This window comes from Schistocerca americana, chromosome 3, assembly GCF_021461395.2.
Source record: "Schistocerca americana isolate TAMUIC-IGC-003095 chromosome 3, iqSchAmer2.1, whole genome shotgun sequence".
Taxonomy (NCBI): Eukaryota; Metazoa; Arthropoda; class Insecta; order Orthoptera; family Acrididae; genus Schistocerca; species Schistocerca americana.
In genome coordinates, this window is record NC_060121.1 from 422,021,238 (window position 1) to 422,038,315 (window position 17,078).

The 17,078-nt window shown below is 45.2% G+C and overlaps 1 protein-coding gene and 1 pseudogene across 1 annotated transcript in view; both read left to right on the top strand.

Annotated features, from left to right (window-relative positions):
• The window catches only part of LOC124606129 (protein sprouty-like), a 370,020-nt gene that overhangs the window by 208,702 nt on the left and 144,240 nt on the right, over window positions 1-17,078 (top strand). The gene's annotated exons all lie outside the window — the stretch shown is intronic.
• Window positions 9,306-9,423, top strand: LOC124607824 (annotated as a pseudogene).

Here is a 17,078-nt window from a genome sequence, read left to right on the forward strand (position 1 = left end):
GTTACTGCTGCTACAGTGGCAGGTTACCAAGATTTAAGTGAGTTTGAACCTGGTGTCATAGTCGCGCACAAACAATGGGACACAGTATCTCCGAGGTAACGATGAAGTGGAGATTTTCCCGTACGACCGTTTCACGAGTGTACCGCGAATATCAGGAAACCCATAAAACATCTAATCTCCGACACCGCTGGGGCCGGAAAAAGATCCTGCAAGAACGGGACCAACGACGTCTGAAGAGAATCATTCAACGTGACAGAAGTGCAATTCCTCCGCAAATTGCTGCAGATTTCAATGCTGGGGCATCAACAAGTGTCAGCGTGCGAGCCATTCGACGAAACATCATCGATATGGGCTTTCGGAGATGAAGGCCCACTCGTGTACCCTTGCTGACCGCACGATACGTTCTACGCCTCGCCCGGGCCCATCAAAACCCCACATTGGACTGTTGATGATTGGAAACATCGCCTGTGGTCGGAAACCCTCATTTCAAATTGTATCGAGCGGATGGACGTGTGCGGATATGGAGACAACCTCATTAATCCATGGACCCTCCATGTCAGAAGGGGACTGCTCAAGCTGGTGGAGGCTCTGCTATGGTGTGGGGCGTGTGCAGTTGGAGCGATATGGGACCCCTGGTACGTCTAGATACGACTCGGACAGGTGACACGTACGTAAGCATCCTGTCTGGTCACATGTATTCATTCATGTCCATTGTGCATCCCGACGGACTTGGGCAATTCCAGCAGGACAATACGACACCCCACACGTCCAGAATTGCTACGGAGTGGCTCCATGAACCCTCTTCTGAGCTTAAACACTTCCTCTGGCCACCAAACTCCCCAGACATGAACATTATCGGGCATATCTGGGATGCCTTATGTCTGTCCTCCACCCCCTCGTACTCTCACGGATTTTTGGGCAGGCCGGCAGACATTAGTCGAGTATACACCACGTCGTGTTGCGGCACTTCTGCGTGCTCGTGGAGGCCCTACACTATATTAAGCAGATGTACCAGTGTCTGTGGCTCTTCAGTGTAAATACAATGGCTGACAAAAACAGTGAAGTATCCAAAAAGGAGGAGAAAACGAAATTAAACTTCACGGTTTGAGAGGGAATGTGATGTTATTGCAGTGATTACAATATCGAGTTAAATACACAAAGAAGTTGGCAGTAGAAGCCCACTCATCAGTATGTGATTGCACTTCCTCTGCTCTACGTGGAAGTATTGATTCGGTTGGGAAACGTGTCATAAAACCGTTGTATCCTCTATTGAGGCAAGCTGGCCCACATGGGTTGCAACTGGTCCTTCGTATCCTGGATACTGGTAGTGGAACGGAATTTACGTCCGAGCTGGTTCCGCACATGTTGTATTAGGGACTGATGTGTAAATCGTACTGGCTACATGAGTAGCGCAACATCACGCAGACAGTTAAAACATACACGTGCTATGTGTGGGAGACCATTGTCCTGTTGAAAAATAGCGCCACGATTGTGTCGCATAAGGCGTAACACACGAGGACGCAGGGCGTCCGTGACGTGTCGCTGTGCCGTCAGAGTCCGCTCAATCGATAACAGACGTGACACAAGGTGTACCCTATGGTTTCCCACCAATGACGCCAGGGTAACACTGCCGAGTCTCTCCAAAACATTGTGAGAATAGTAAAGCGGAGTAATATAGGACCACGTTTCACTGCTGAACACAATCCATCGCAATTCATCATCGCTCAATGCTTCCGGTCACGGTACTACTGCAAACGTAGCAGTTTGTGTTGTGACGGCAGCCGACGCACGGATGGTAATTCCTTAGTATGACTCCTGCAAGTCCAATGGTGTGCGATGACACCGAGTGTTGTAGGGAGTCCATTAGCTGTTTTCGAATGTCAGCCGCAGGTGTGAAGGGGTTACGATGTGCTTGGTGCACAATACGGCGATCCTCCTCTGCGGTGGTCAGACGTGGTCGATCGGAACCTCGACGAAGACTGTGCTTTACGTGATGTTCGCATGTGGTCCAACATTGCGCCCTTGTCACATCTGAATGCTCTCTTCATCTGGATGCCCGACGATCCGGCAGCTGGCTAAGTGAAGGCTCACAATCAGACCCGTTGAAACTCTGTCAACTGCCGATGATTCTGTCTCACACGAGTACGTGTTATTTCCGTGTCCTTCACAGTGGTCGCTCACCACACGCCACTATTCATTCCCTTATATACCGTACCAAGTCTGCTAAGAAACACTAAAACACTAAAAACACTAATGCATTCTGGTGGTTATTCTACGTGTCACAGTGAGTTGCAACTATAATGTCCGGCCACAGAGGCCGAACGGGTCTAGGCGCTTCAGTCTGGAACCGCGCGACCGCTACGGTCGCAGGTTCGAATCGTGCCTCGGGCATGGATGTGTGTGCTGTCCTTAGGTTAGTTAGGTTTAACTAGTTCTAAGTCTAGGGGACTGATGGCCTCAGATGTAAAGTCCCATCGTGCTTAGAGCCATTTGAAACATTTTTGAACTATAATGACTTACATACCCGCCGATCGTGTGTACATTCATATACAACGATATACCCTGGGGCTCCACTTTTTTGTCAGGGAATGTATTTAGGATGGAAGACAACTGAAGACGGAAGAGAAAAGGAAGGACAAAAGAAAACATGAAGATCTGGAGGAGCAATAGCAATGTTCATGAATAAAAGACTCTTTTTAAACTAAAATGAATACTGAAGCAAGGAAAATGTTCATTAAGAACTGCATTCGGAACGTAGAAATGTATGGCTGTGAATTATGGACAGTAGGAAAGAATGAAATCTAATCAACAGAAGGATTTGAGTTTCGGTGTTGGAGATGCCTGTCAATGTTAATTGTAAAGAAAAAATACCAACGAGGTGGTCCTGCGACGAATTGACAAAGGAAAAGTCATTTAGGAGAAGACACTAGTTGATTGGTCACACAATAAGACAGAACCACTTCCTTGTAAACGTCTAGAACAAACATTGTAATGGAATACATCCGGAATACGAACCGCGAGTGGCATATATTGACAACAAATTATACATAATGCAGGAGTCTCTAATTATGCAGGATTGAAACAATTAGCTTCTAAATGCATCAAGATGGAGAGCTGCCAATCAGTCGAAAGAGTTACGACGAAAAAGAAAACACAAACTGTACTGTGTATCGTTATAATCATCTATGACGAGACCAGATGCAGATCCCTGGGAGAAAGGTGCTTTGGGCCTCAGGAGTGTCATGTCCCCAACCCATAAAACGTTTTTGTGAAAGCGATCATATTTTACAAAGTTAAATTCCCAAATTTCTTAGCTAACGCTCAGAGAATAAAGAAATATGAAAACTCAACCCCGAGAAGGATAAGGAACATTGGGAAAGTTCCTGCTATGTTTAATATAGGATACTTTTCAGTTTGTGGCACTCGCGGTTATCCTTGCTTATTGATTGCTTGTGGAGCACATTCCAAGCATTTAAAGGCAACTATCCACCTGTTGACCTTACCTGCTTCCAATAACGAATTCGTCACGGTACGAGAGTCTGCAAATAGAACAGGCAAACTGCAGGAAGCTGAGAAAAGGTAAGACAGAAAAGGTAAAATGCCTGCTCACTGAGGAAAAAATAACAAGACTCACTTCCCGAATGTAAGCGGAAATGACTGTAAGAAAGAGCGCTCCTCGCATCTACACGTTCGCAAAGCCATAAGCTGCACACCCGTGTCTGCAATCATACCGCTATGTGACGTACAGGGTGGCCGAAAAGTCTGTTAAGATTTGAAAATTTAATACTTCACGGGATAATGTAGGTAGATAGGTAAAAATTGACACAAACGCTTGAAATAATATGAGATTTTACTGAAATAAAAAACTGCACAAAATAACCAACAGATGGCACTTCATATGATACAAAAGCAATAATTAGCATAATAATTGATTTTTAGCAAAGACGATGTTCTCTATAACAAATGCTCACCATCTCAGCCGTCAAGGGACCAGTTGTCAACAGCACTGTACAGCATGTCCGTTTTGGAAATTTCGAAATTTGTGGTAAGTTCCTATGGGGCCAAGATGCTGAGGTCATCGGTCTCTAGGCTTACACACTACTTAATCTAACTTAAACTAACTTACGCTAACGACAACACACATCCATGTCCGAGGGAGGACTCGAACCTCCGACGGGAGGAGCCGCGTGAACATCAGTAGGTATGATGAGAAACCGCCGTGGGAGGCTTCTTTTTTTTTTTTTTTTTTTTAGTTGGAAGGTCAAGCATGATGGACGTGGAACCTCAACGCCCGATCCTCACCAAACTATGTCCTCAAACATCTTTCGCACCTGCAGAAATATGGGTTGAGGCCACCCTGCATAAAAATCGCACCTTCCAGCATGTGTTTCTTAGCCAGGCTAAGGTTGATCTGACTCCCTCTTCACTGCAGCTCACTTCATACACGATTCTCGTGTGGCATCACTGATGCGTCGCTGCCCAATGTAATCTGCAGGCCAGTTTTTGCACTCGTTTCTGGTTTCAATCTCCCACGTCATTTCTCTTATGTGTGTCAATTTTTATCTCTCTACCTACATTATTTGTGAATTAGTGCATTTTCAAATTATAACTAATTTTTGTGTAACCCTGTCTAATGACTGTATACTCAATTTCTTACGTTGTGAGAGATTGTTGCGACTATTGTTCTTAAATTAACTGTATGGCATAAGTACTTCTGAAAATTTTGAATAATTTAAAATGCTACTTTTTCTGAACTGCAGTTATTTGGAAATGGCGAAAATGACGCGAAGTATTAATGTCAACAAATTATTATTATCATATAAAAATATTTACGTATTTTACCGTATAAATATCATTATAAAATTAGGCATTTGGGTCACATTAAAAGTTGGAATGACGGCAAGTTAAATTTGACCGTAGAGAGGGTGGTGGGAGGGGGTGGAGAAGAGGGGAAAAGCAGAGACTGTAAGCACTGTGGCCTCCCCCAGAACCAACCTTCATACCAATGTGGATACACGTCATATCGATCTGGATGAGGTCTGCGGCTGTCTTATTACTTTTACAAATAATATAGTTTGCTGCTTCAGTCATGTGTAGTAGCACCATTTGCTTCAGCACGACGTTTTCCGCAACCTTCAGGTGCACGAAATTTCGTTGCCACATTATTTTATAGGACTACATACAAGACAAGCGCGATTTTGTTGTTGTTATGTGCGTCTGTGAAATTAGGTGCAAATTCCAGTTTCTGTCACATACGTCACTAAACAATAGCAATAACATCACTTACAGTTCGGCATAGTGACGGTGGTGGTATAGCGGGAACGCCGTGTTCAATCCCTGGTAAGGCGGGGATTTTTTCCTCATTACAATCCCTTAAAGACGGCTCTAGATACACTCAGCCCGCTGTCAAAATGTGTACCGGGGTCTTTCTCGCTGGTTAAAGGGGGTCGGGGCTAGGAAGCTGCTACCCCTCCCCATTCTAGTGCCGAGGCTGATAGAAAGGCTGCGCTCTACCTGCAGCCAGTCCGGTAGTCCTGTCATGCGCTTGCATCACATAATTAAATGTTTTACAGTTCACACTGGCTATATTTAGAATCCAATATAAAGTGAATTGTTTACCAGAAATTGGAATATGTATTCCCTGCACACAGTTTCGCACCTGACCTCGCTGGGACACCCAACGAAAATATGGTGCCTAACAGTGTGTGTTGTTTATAAAAAAAATTAGCATTATTTCTCGCTTCAACAATCCTGCAATCGCAGAGGTATCGAATGTCATATTGGGACATAGTATTCCATGAGTATTCCACTTGTTGTCGCATTGTTCGAGGGATAGGAGGCAGTAGGTGTGAAATTAGACTGTTCATCAATGCGTAGAAGAGACAAATTTGTTCAGGAAAGAGACGTAATGAAAATGGAAAATTCAAGAGCGTTAGCAATGACGTTCGGTAACGGTAGTAGCGAGTAACCTATAGTTTGTTACGGATATGTGCCGCGACAATACAAATATGTAATACACAAAATGTACTCGTTACTCTTACAGCCCTTCCCATGGAATACGACTGGCAACGTTGTTGTTGCTCAAACGATTTACGGGAATGCGGCCGGGTGAGGTCTTCGACAACCGCCGTTAGACAGGTGAACACCCCATCTTTTCAATGCAACGAGCATTTAAACGGTTGGTGGTCGGGACTACGCCAACCAAGAACCATAATACGGCATATGTAAAAGGACAGTACACACAATGGAAACAACCAGCGCTACCACGTAACCAAAGATGACTTAACGTCAGAAGTTATCGACAGCGAATTTTAATTATCAAAGGATCAGTCAGTATCATTAACTGTGACCCTTTGCTGTTTGACCAGGTAGGCAGCAGGATTTCAAGCAGAACTTAAGCGACGATCTCCAGACCTATTTATATGGTCACTTACTAATATAATCTCGAGTGATTTTTTGATAACATTATTCCAATAACTGCCAGTTCTAACAACCCTACCACAACAAAGGTCAAAATTTTAATAACGATTGTGGTGTTGCTCACGCTGCTAAATACTGCATTATCGAGCAACAACAGTCATATTATGTGGCAGGTGTCATTAGAGCACTGTTAATAGTCATTTCATGTAATAATGAAAAAACTAGGCACTCATCTTTTTGTGTTTCCCACGCTGGTCTTGTCGTAAAATCATGGCTCAATCGTTGAAAATCTAGGTGGTTATGATTCCAAGCTCGGATGCAAAGAGGCCTAGGTTTTACCCTGCTATATTCAAAAGTTTTGTAGATGCGCTTCTCAAACCATTCTTGGAGATTACACTTTTGTTGGACTTACACTTTTGTTGGACAATGGTGATGTAAAAAAATAATCAACACTCCGAAATTAAGTTACACTTCCTTTTAATTGCTTTTATTGCAATATCACGTGACACACAAACATCACTTCACAATACAAAACATACTTGAAAACATCTTCCTCACAGTCACTGTTAAAGTTCACATTTTATGAGCTGACGACAATATTCGTCTTTCCAACATGACGTCCACGACTTGACCTTTTCAAGGTCCGACTCTCTAACAACTCAACAACTAACTAACTATGGCTTACGCAACCAAAAATCAGAGTTACAAGTACGTCAAAGACCATAGTGACAAAAGAAAGAATACACGTAAGAATAATATCATTGCAATATAAACATATAGATGTATCAAAAGTGAAATCAAATCGGAATGTTGTCTCAGAAATATGTTAACTACTTCACAGAAACACAGTAGAATATTACTGGTATCGAGAGGTTCAGATGAGGTGCCGTAATGGTTACGTAATTCAAGTATCATTACACAGTGCACGTCAGAATCTCTGCGTTATTATATGTTATTATATTCCGTAGGATGACCGGTACTTAGGCACTGTTCTGCAATAGCAGATTTTCTCGGCTGTTGTAAGCGAGTGTAATGCTCACGATCTTTACACCGGTCCTCCACAGTCCTGATGGTCTGACCAAAGTATGATAGGTCAGAATTGCGTGGGATGTGGTAGGCACCAGCATCACGCGTACCATGTGTGTGTGTGTGTGTGTGTGTGTGTGTGTGTGTGTGTGTGTGTGTCCTTAGGATAATTTAGGTTAAGTAGTGTGTAACCTTAGGGACTGATGACCTAAGCAGTTAAGTCCCATAAGATTTCACACACATTTGAACATCACGCGTACCAGGATCATCGCCGGCCGGGATGGCCGAGCGGTTCTAGGCGCTACAGTCTGGAACCGCGCGACCGCTACGGTCGCAGGTTCGAATCCTGCCTCGGGCGTGGATGTGTGTGATGTCCTTAGGTTAGTTAGGTTTAAGTAGTTCTAAGTTCTAGGGGACTGATGACCTCAGAAGTTAAGTCCCATAGTGCTCAGAGCCATTTGAACCATTTTTTTGAACCAGGATCATCACTTAGAAACCCTAATGCTTGACGGTGGTCGAAAAACACATTTCACACCACGCCACCGCTAAATACGGTCAAATCTTTTGGAAACGCTACCTGCATAACGCAAAATGACCTTAGACTTTAGTGCCACTTTATTTTCATCACACACCAGATTCATTGTTGGTCGGTGGCACAACAAGCGTTTTAACTATCACTAAACAGTCTAGCGGAATGTAACTCCGACGTCACGTTTGTTATTCCTGCTTGTGTGGTGGCGCTAGTTGTTTATGATATAAATGTGTGTGAAAAAGGTAGCGAATACATAGAGAGGCAGTTGCACGTTATTCAGCGCTCCTTGCAGTGCCGCGCCTAACTATCAGCTGCTGAAGTTTTAGGGTCTGAGATGACATGCGCCCTGTGAACCGAAGTACGATGTACTCCTTCTCACTGAGCCTGAACATTGCCTTGGTACAGGTCATGCTATGGAATATAGCAATACAGAGATTACAAAGTGCGCTTGCAACTACTGGGATAGTGTTATTAGGGTAGCAGCAGAGATAACTTAGCAAGTAACCTTACAAAGACAGATGAAGGTTTTTGCTTGAATTCTGATAGAAACCCTGCTTTATAATTGGACAAACAAGACGGGACAGAGTTCATGCAAATTTCTCGCCCTTTGGTTGTTTACTTGTCTAATAGAGCATGTGTCATCCAAGTTGTTCGTGGCATCTACATTAAACGAGATGTTAGGTGCCAAGGCCGTGGAGGCCCAAGGGATGCCGACCTTCGGCAGTGTCACCTACTTCCTCGAGGTGTCAATGAATGCGCTGTGGAGGGACATGTTGTCGGCACACGGCTCTCCCGGCCGTTTTGTCAACTATCCACACCGTGGAGCCGCTACTACTCACTCCTGTAGTTCCTGAGCCGACGTCACAAGGCTGACTGCACCTGCAGTAGGCCTCCCACCAAGGAAAAATCCTTGGTAGTACTGGGAATCGGACACGGGCCTTTCGCGTGGCAGGCATCTACGCTGACCACTCAGCTAGGAAGGCGGACGCATGCACGTTAAGCCATACGATATTCCGAGAATTTTGTGACGATGGAGAAGCCGACAAAGGCTTGCATCACACTCTGCAACATTTCTGTAGTAGCAGGATACGAGCGTAATTTTTTGTTGCGACTGATAACTTAATTGCTGGATGCACGCTAAGGTGAATTATATCGTTTTTATATTATTATAAAGTAATAGGCATTACTGCAATGATTGTCATTGTTACTTTCTGGGAAATTTATATGAAATACGCTCTCACATAAGAAAATGTGGATTACAACAGAAATGCCAGTAATTTCATATGAACAGGTAGTTACTTATTATAAACTACAAGTCTAGATTACAGCCAACGGCCTTTCCGCTGTGGTAACACCGGTTCCCGTCAGATCACCGAAGTTAAGCGCCGTCGGGCTGGGCTAGCACTTGGATGGGTGACCATCCGGTCTTCCGAGAGCTGTTGGCTAGCGGGGTGCACTCAGCCCTTGTGAGGCAAACTGAGGAGCTACTTGATTGAGAAGTAGCGGCTCCGGTCTCGGAAACTGACATACGGCCGGGAGAGCGGTGTGCTGACCACATGCCCCTTCATGTCCGCGTCCAGTGACGCCTGTGGTCTGAGGATGACACGGCGGCCAGTCGGTACCTTTGGGCCTTCATGGCCTGTGCGGGAGGAGTATCCCTACATTATAATAGGACCCTTTGCATGAAAAGTAAAAGGTGGGAAATAGTCTATGAAATAATCTTAGTAAGCTTTTATACGTGGGTAATCGTCTAGTAAAGTTTGGATCTATATAATGCGCAAGTGATAAACTAATTGAGGAGAAAGTTAGTTTAAGTAGGTAGTGTCGTAAGTACTAATTCCACAGATTTACGATCATCTAACAACTTCGTATTGGATTCCACTGGCTGGATGTATTTGGTCATAATGCACTTGTTCCGTGAGTTGGAGCTTATGAGTCTGACCCACGTAACACACGGTTTTTTTCACTTAATTCAAATACAGAGTTAACAATATGCTACACAAATTTATATGAAAGTGCAACTTTCCAGGAAGTTCTCTCTTAATTCTGCCCTCCTGAAAATTACATACTTTTCCGTACTGGATGTGTCTTATGTATAGTGAAGAGTGTATAAAAACACACGAAGATTGATCCTGAACTGATCTTTCCAGATGAAGTTTTCTTGTTCTGACTGTAACGCAACAAATCGTCTGGGTCTGTAGTGTTTGCACGAGGAGAAAGAGGAGAAGATTCGTGTTTAAGGTTCTGTCGACGAGGTCATTAGACACCGAGCACAAGCTCAAAAATTAGGGAAGGTTGCAGAGGATATCGGCCGAGCCCTTTCAAAAGAACCATGCTGTCATCTTCCAGAAGCGATTTAGGGAAACCTCGGAAAACCTAAATCAGGATTTCCGGACGCTGGTTTTGAACCGTGGTCCTTCCGATTGCGAGTCCAGTATGCTACTCATAGCGCCGCCTCGCTAAGTGTGTTTGTACGATGGGCGTTCAAAAAGTAACGCAACTCATTTTTGTTGGCCAAATTCGGTTGAAATTGCGGAATTTTTTGTGGAACACCGTGGAATATTCCCAATTCACCCCCTGTAGTTGCCTAAAATTCCTATAGGTGGCAGCGCTATGCGTGGCCTTCAAAATGGCGTTTGCAATGGAGGTCCGTTCCAAGCACAGATCTGTCACTGAGTTTCTTTTTGCGGAAAACCAAAGTATGGCAGGTTTTCATAGGCTCTTGTAGAATGTCTACGGAGACTTTTCAGTCACAAAAAGCACGGTAAGTTGTTGGGTGGGGCGTCTGTCATCATCGCAACCCGCTTGCTCAAACCTGTCCCATCTTCCATGTACCGACCGGCCGCACACGGCTGTGACTCCTGCAAAGTTGCACTTCAGCGTTTTCGTCGCCACAAAAACGCAAACGAACTTCTTCTCCTGACGACGCAAGACCTCACGTAAGTCTGCGCACTCGAGAGGATCTCACATACCTTCACTGGACCGTTCTTCCTCATCCACACTACCGCCCAGATCTCGCACCTTCCGGCTTCCATCTGTTTGGCACAATGAAGGATGCTCTCCACCGGAAGCAGTACGTGGATGATGTGGAGGTGTTATTGATGCAGCAACACGCTGGCTCAGGCGTCACCCGACAGAATGGTACCACACGGGCATGGAGGGCCTCCCAGTAAGGAAATTATGTTGAAAATTGGATTCTGTAGCCAAAAGAGTGAGGAATAATATGATGTATTGGAATCCTAAATTAAACCAGCCTGATTTTTTTAATTGAGTGTTCCATTAATTATTAAACGCTCCTCGTACGTATGTGTTACAGTAATTGCCGAAAGATGATGTATATTAAGTGTTCGTCCGTCAGTATCAGAGGTAATTTTGCTTCTGGTTGTATTTGAATCATTATCTACCTCTATCCTGTCACGGCCCTTTCTTTTGATTTCCAAAAACGGAGAGCTGTTCAGTTCGCTTCACTCTGGTCGCGTCGTTTCCTCTCTGTGGTATACTGTTCGGTGTGTGTTGTCTTTCTGGATATGTCGTATTTTGTTTCTTGGTCGTCGTAACCCGCATACTGAAGGTTTAAATTTAAATTTCGTTGCACGGCCCTCTCTAGTTGCATATGTATCTTTAAAATGACGACATTTTCACTTGACGACAGATCGGTGGTGTTTGAAGACGTCACCCGGCCGTATTCGCGAAAGTTGTTTTAAATTTTTATAGCGCCAGGAGAAACTTAAGTTTAACATTCTTGTTGCTATTTGAGTTCCTAATTTTTAAAGTTTCAAACCTGTCGGAACCAGAGCTGCAGTCGTAGGTCCATTATTCCATCGTAAGTTCCGACATTTCGCAGCCCGTTACATCCGTATTGATGAGCTAGGAGCTGACGGCACAGTGGTCTAGCAATGCCTGAGTACACATTTTGCCGGCACAGCACCTCAGCGTGTTGGGTCAGTGGGCTGGCTGCCCTTTTTAATAATAATAATAATGATAATAAAAACTAATCGAAGTATTAAACGCTGAACAGGTGTGCCGCAGAGGAGTGGCGTAGGACCGTTGCTATTCACAATATACGTAAATGACCATGTGGATAACATCGGAAGTTCACTGAGGCTTTTTGCGAGTGATGCTGTGGTATATCGAGAGGTTGTAACAATGGAAAATTGTACTGAAATGCAGGAGGATCTGCAACGAATTGACGCATGGTGCAGGGAATGGCAATTAAATCTCAATGTACACACGTGTAATGTGCTGCGAATACATAGAAAGAAAGATCCTTTATCATTTAGCTACAATATAGCAGGTCAGCAACTGGAAGCAGTTAATTCCATAAATTATCTGATACTAGGTATTAGGAGTGATTTAAAATAGAATGACCATTAAAACTAATCGTTGGCGAAGCAGATGCCAGACTGAGATTCATTGGAAGAATCCTAAGGAAATGCACTCTGAAAACAAAGGAAATAGGTTACAGTACACTTGATCCCTCACTGCTTGAATATTGCTCACCAGTGTGGGATCACTATCAGAGAGGGTTGATAGAAGAGATAGAGAAGATCCAACGGAGAGCAGAAGTTTTGAGAACATATCTTCACCGAGGAGTCAAGCAGTATATTGCTCCCTCCTACGTATATCTCGCGAAGAGACCATTAGGGTAAAATCAGAGCTTAGAGCCCACACAGAGGCATACCGACAATCTTTCTTTCACGAACGATACGAGACTGGAATACACTACTGGCCATTAAAATTGCTGCACCAAAAAGAAATGCAGATGACAAACGGGTATTCATTGGACAAATATATTATACTAGAACCGACATGTGATTACATTTTCACGCATTTTGGGTGCATAGATCCGGAGAAATCAGTACCCAGAACAACCATCTCTCGCCCGAATAACGGCCTTGATACGCCTGGGCATTGAGTCAAACAGAGCTTGGATGGCGTGTACAGGTACAGCTCCCATGCAGCTTCAACACGATACCACAGTTCATCAAGAGTAGTGACTGGCGTATTGTGACGAACCAGTTGGTCGGCCACCATTGACCAGACGTTTTCAATTGGTGAGAGATCTGGAGATTGTGCTGCCCAGGGCAGCAGTCGAACATTTTGTGTATCTAGAAGGCCCGTACAGGACCTGCAACGTGCGGTCGTGCATTATCCTGCTGAAATGTAGGGTTTCGCAGGGATCGAATGGAGGGTAGAGCCACGGGTCGTAACACATCTGAAATGTAACATCCACTGTTCAAAGTGCCGTCAATGCGAACAAGAGGTGACCGAGACGTGTAACTATACCATACGCCGGTTAATACGCCAGTATGGCGATGACGAATACACGCTTCAGTGTGCGTTCACTACGATGTCGCCAAACATGGATGCGACCATCATGATGCTGTAAACAGAGCCTGGATTCATCCGAAAAAATGACGTTTTGCCATTCGTGCACCCAGGTTCGTCGTTGAGTACACCATCGCAGGCGCTCCTGTCTGTGATGCAGCTTCAAGGGTAACCGCAGCCACAGTCTCCGAGCTGATAGTCGATGCTACTGCAACTGTTAGTCCGGATGGTTGTTGTCTTGCAAACGTCCCCATCTGTTGACTCAGGGATCGAGACGTGGCTGCACGATTCGTTACAGCCATGCGGATAAGATGCCTGTCATCTCGACTGCTAGTGATACGAGGCCGTTGGGATCCAGCACGGCGTTCCGTATTACCTTCCTGAACCCACCGATTCCATATTCTGCTAACAGTCATTGGATCTCGATCAACGCGAGCAGCAATGTCGCGATACGATAAACCGCAACCGCGATAGGCTGCAATCCGACCTTTATCAAAGTCGGAAACGTGATGGTACGCATTTCTCGTCCTTACACGAGGCATCACAACAACGTTTCACCAGGCAACGCCGGTCAACTGCTGTTTGAGACATCGGTTAGAAATTTTTCTCATGTCAGCACGTAGGTGTCGCCACCGGCGCTATCCTTGTGTGAATGCTCTGAAAAGCTAATCATTTGCACATCACAGCATTTTCTTCCTGTCGGTTAAATTTCGCGTCTGTAGCACGTCATTTTCGTGGTGTAGCAATTTTAATGGCCAGTAGTGTAGAAGAGAGTACCGATAAAGGTACTCAAAGTACCCTCCGCCACACACCGTCAGGTGGCTTGCGGAGTATGGATGTAGATGTAGATGTAGAACTTGAAGGGATGTCATGTGACGTCTGCCCAGACAATACGACGAGAACCGTTAGGAACAAAACCTGGACCAGTCCAGTGAACCACACGAAATTTCTGTATTTATTTAGACAGCAGAGAGCTGGAGACACGGGGCGGAGCAGGGAGTGGTGGCAGACGCAGGCAGCTATGATGTAGCGCCTGCCCGCTGCTGGCGCGGCCACCTGAAGCGGCGGCTCTCAGCGGGGGGCAGAGGGTCGCGCAGCAGCAGCAGCAGCAGCTGCGGCAGGTGGCGGCTGTGGCTGAGGCTGCCGCGCCCGCATTGCTCTGCCAGCCAGCTGCTGCTTCCTGCATTTATACCACATCCTTCTTCCCCCGCCAACCTGTGCCGAGTACCCGCTGATTCACTAAATCTGTCTGCTGAAGGAATCGTTTATACACAGAAATGGTTTCTTAGTTGCCACAGTAAAGACATTTATTTACCTTAAAAAAATTAAACGTGCTGTCTGGTTCTCTCTGAATCTGCACTGGTTTCCAGAGACTGGGTAAAAGCTCAGAATACAGCAACATCCCTAGTAAGACTGCGCAACTGAAACGGGAGATGAGTGTGTTGTTACTACAGTAGAGTTGCACAGAGCTACATGCCATCCAGTAGTGCTACGTCCACTCGCATAAGTAGCTAGAGCTTGGTCTACAAGAAATGTATTCACAATTGCGAATATGATCAAACTCCAGTTGCAGAATGTACTGGTAACAATGAAAATCTGTGGCGGACAGGGAGTCGAACCCGTATTCCCCACTTAACGCGAACTGTCGCGTTAACCGCTTCGGCCATCCAGGCACTCCACCAGGACCGACCCACACCTCGATATGTAACGGTGTATCGACGTACTGTACTCGCGAAAGTCACGCTTCAAATGGTTCAAATGGCTCTGAGCACTATGGGACTTAACATCTGAGGTCATCAGCCCCCTAAAACTTAGAACTACTTAAACCTAACTAACCTAAGGACATAGCGGAAGCGCGGTTCCAGACTGAAGCGCCTAGAACCGCTCGGCCACACCGGCCGGCGTGAAAGGCAGGAAATCTAGGGCGCGAGTCTCGCCCCGGCAAAGATTTTCATTGTCACTAACACATGATGCAGCTCGATTCTGAACATATTTGTAATTGCGAGTACATTTCTTGTATTTCATACAGATGTCGATCGCAGCAGTCCATTCAGACATGCATGAATGTCTGGAGGACATTGCAAGGCACACCGTAAACATACAGGCAATGTAATGTAGTATGGTATGCCACACAGGACACTTGCCCTGTGGGCCATACAATTTTGTTAACAGGCAAAATACGAGGAAAGTCAAAAGAGAATGGGAAGAGAGGGGGCGAAGAAGGTGGGAAAAAAGAAGAAAAAGAAAAAGGGAAAGGATTGGAGGGCATTAAAATGGGAAAGCGGTGGAGATGTATGAATGGAAATCAAGGGGAGACTGGGATTAGACTGTGTGGAGTTGGGACGGCCAAGAATTCAGTACCCGAGACTCGCACTGCATATGACATAGATTGCTAACAAAATAAATTTTCAATATTATTTAATTATTTTTGGCACGTTGAGAGCATGGTATAGTTTTTATTTGGTACAAACTGTCGGCATACAGACACGCACAGGTTTTTCACTCTCAGGCTGGCACGTAATTGTGGCTTATTTAACTTCGTAATCGAAAAGAGCCTTTCACACACATATGTTGATCGAAATTTTTATGAGCTTTGCAACCTCATTATGGAGACGTGGAAACTCTTCGGATAGTAAAAGAACGTAGGCCTCCTGGACAGTGTTAATGTAAAAATATTTGTCTTTTTAAGGGGAATCACACTGCATATGAGTCCGTAACATCTGCAAATGCACAGGGGCGCTTTCAGCGGCAAACGGTTCTTCAAAACTGGCGTTTTCTTTGACGGCAGTGAGCATAGGGGAATGGACGGAGTTTGTAGTCAGAATTTGTCATTTCCACAAAGCGATTTGCTTTTTAAATGCATCCGCATCATATCAGAAATAAACTGTTTCTCACTTTGCAATGTCTTACTGTGCGCATTGGCCAGTCACGTCCACTTAAAATCTGAGGTCTGCAATCTATTCTGAATGTTCTAATTTTTGTTCCTGCTCTCCTTCTCCCTTCATCAATTCAACAATACTCGGTTTCAAATCGAAAAACCCTTCCATGCGTCACCCTTGACACGCACTTTGCTGTAATATATTGAGTGTCCATACTCTTTGTTCTTCTGCGTCGAAAACTGTTGCAACTGTCAGTTTAATAATGCGTGCGACTTCGGAAAATTTACTGTTCCTACGAGCAATTCCATCACGTCCTCCATGTCTACAAATTTAGCATGAAATCTTTCTTGATGAACAGAACAGAGACTCCCGCCTGTCGAGCGTTGTAATCTTTCGGTCTTTCATCGCCATCTCTCTCTCTTTCCAAGCATTTATCCCGACTTGCGGGGACTGCTGGTTAATCTGATGTGGCATGTTAATGTTAAGGGGTGGCTGGATGCCCTTCCTGTCGCCACCCCATACCTCCCTCCCTCGCCCCCCCCACCCCCTCCCAGGAAGGAATTAGTGTACCTCAACTGTATGCATCTAGTGTAATCCATGGCGCGAATGTGTTCAGATGTCTGCGAGCCCTGTAACTGAGAGGGAAAGTGGGGACCACCCCAGTATCTACCTATCGGGATGTGGAAAACCGCCTAAAAACCACATCCAGGCGGGCCGGCACACCGGCCCTCGTCGTTAATCCGCCGGGCGGGTTCCATCCGGGGCCGGTGCGCTTGCCCGAGTCGAGGAAGCAGCGCATTAGCGCTCTCGGCTACCCTGACGGGTTATCTCTTTCATCGTCATCTAAAGCTTTAAATTCATTCTGCATGGTGTTGTAATGCTGTTCGATAGCA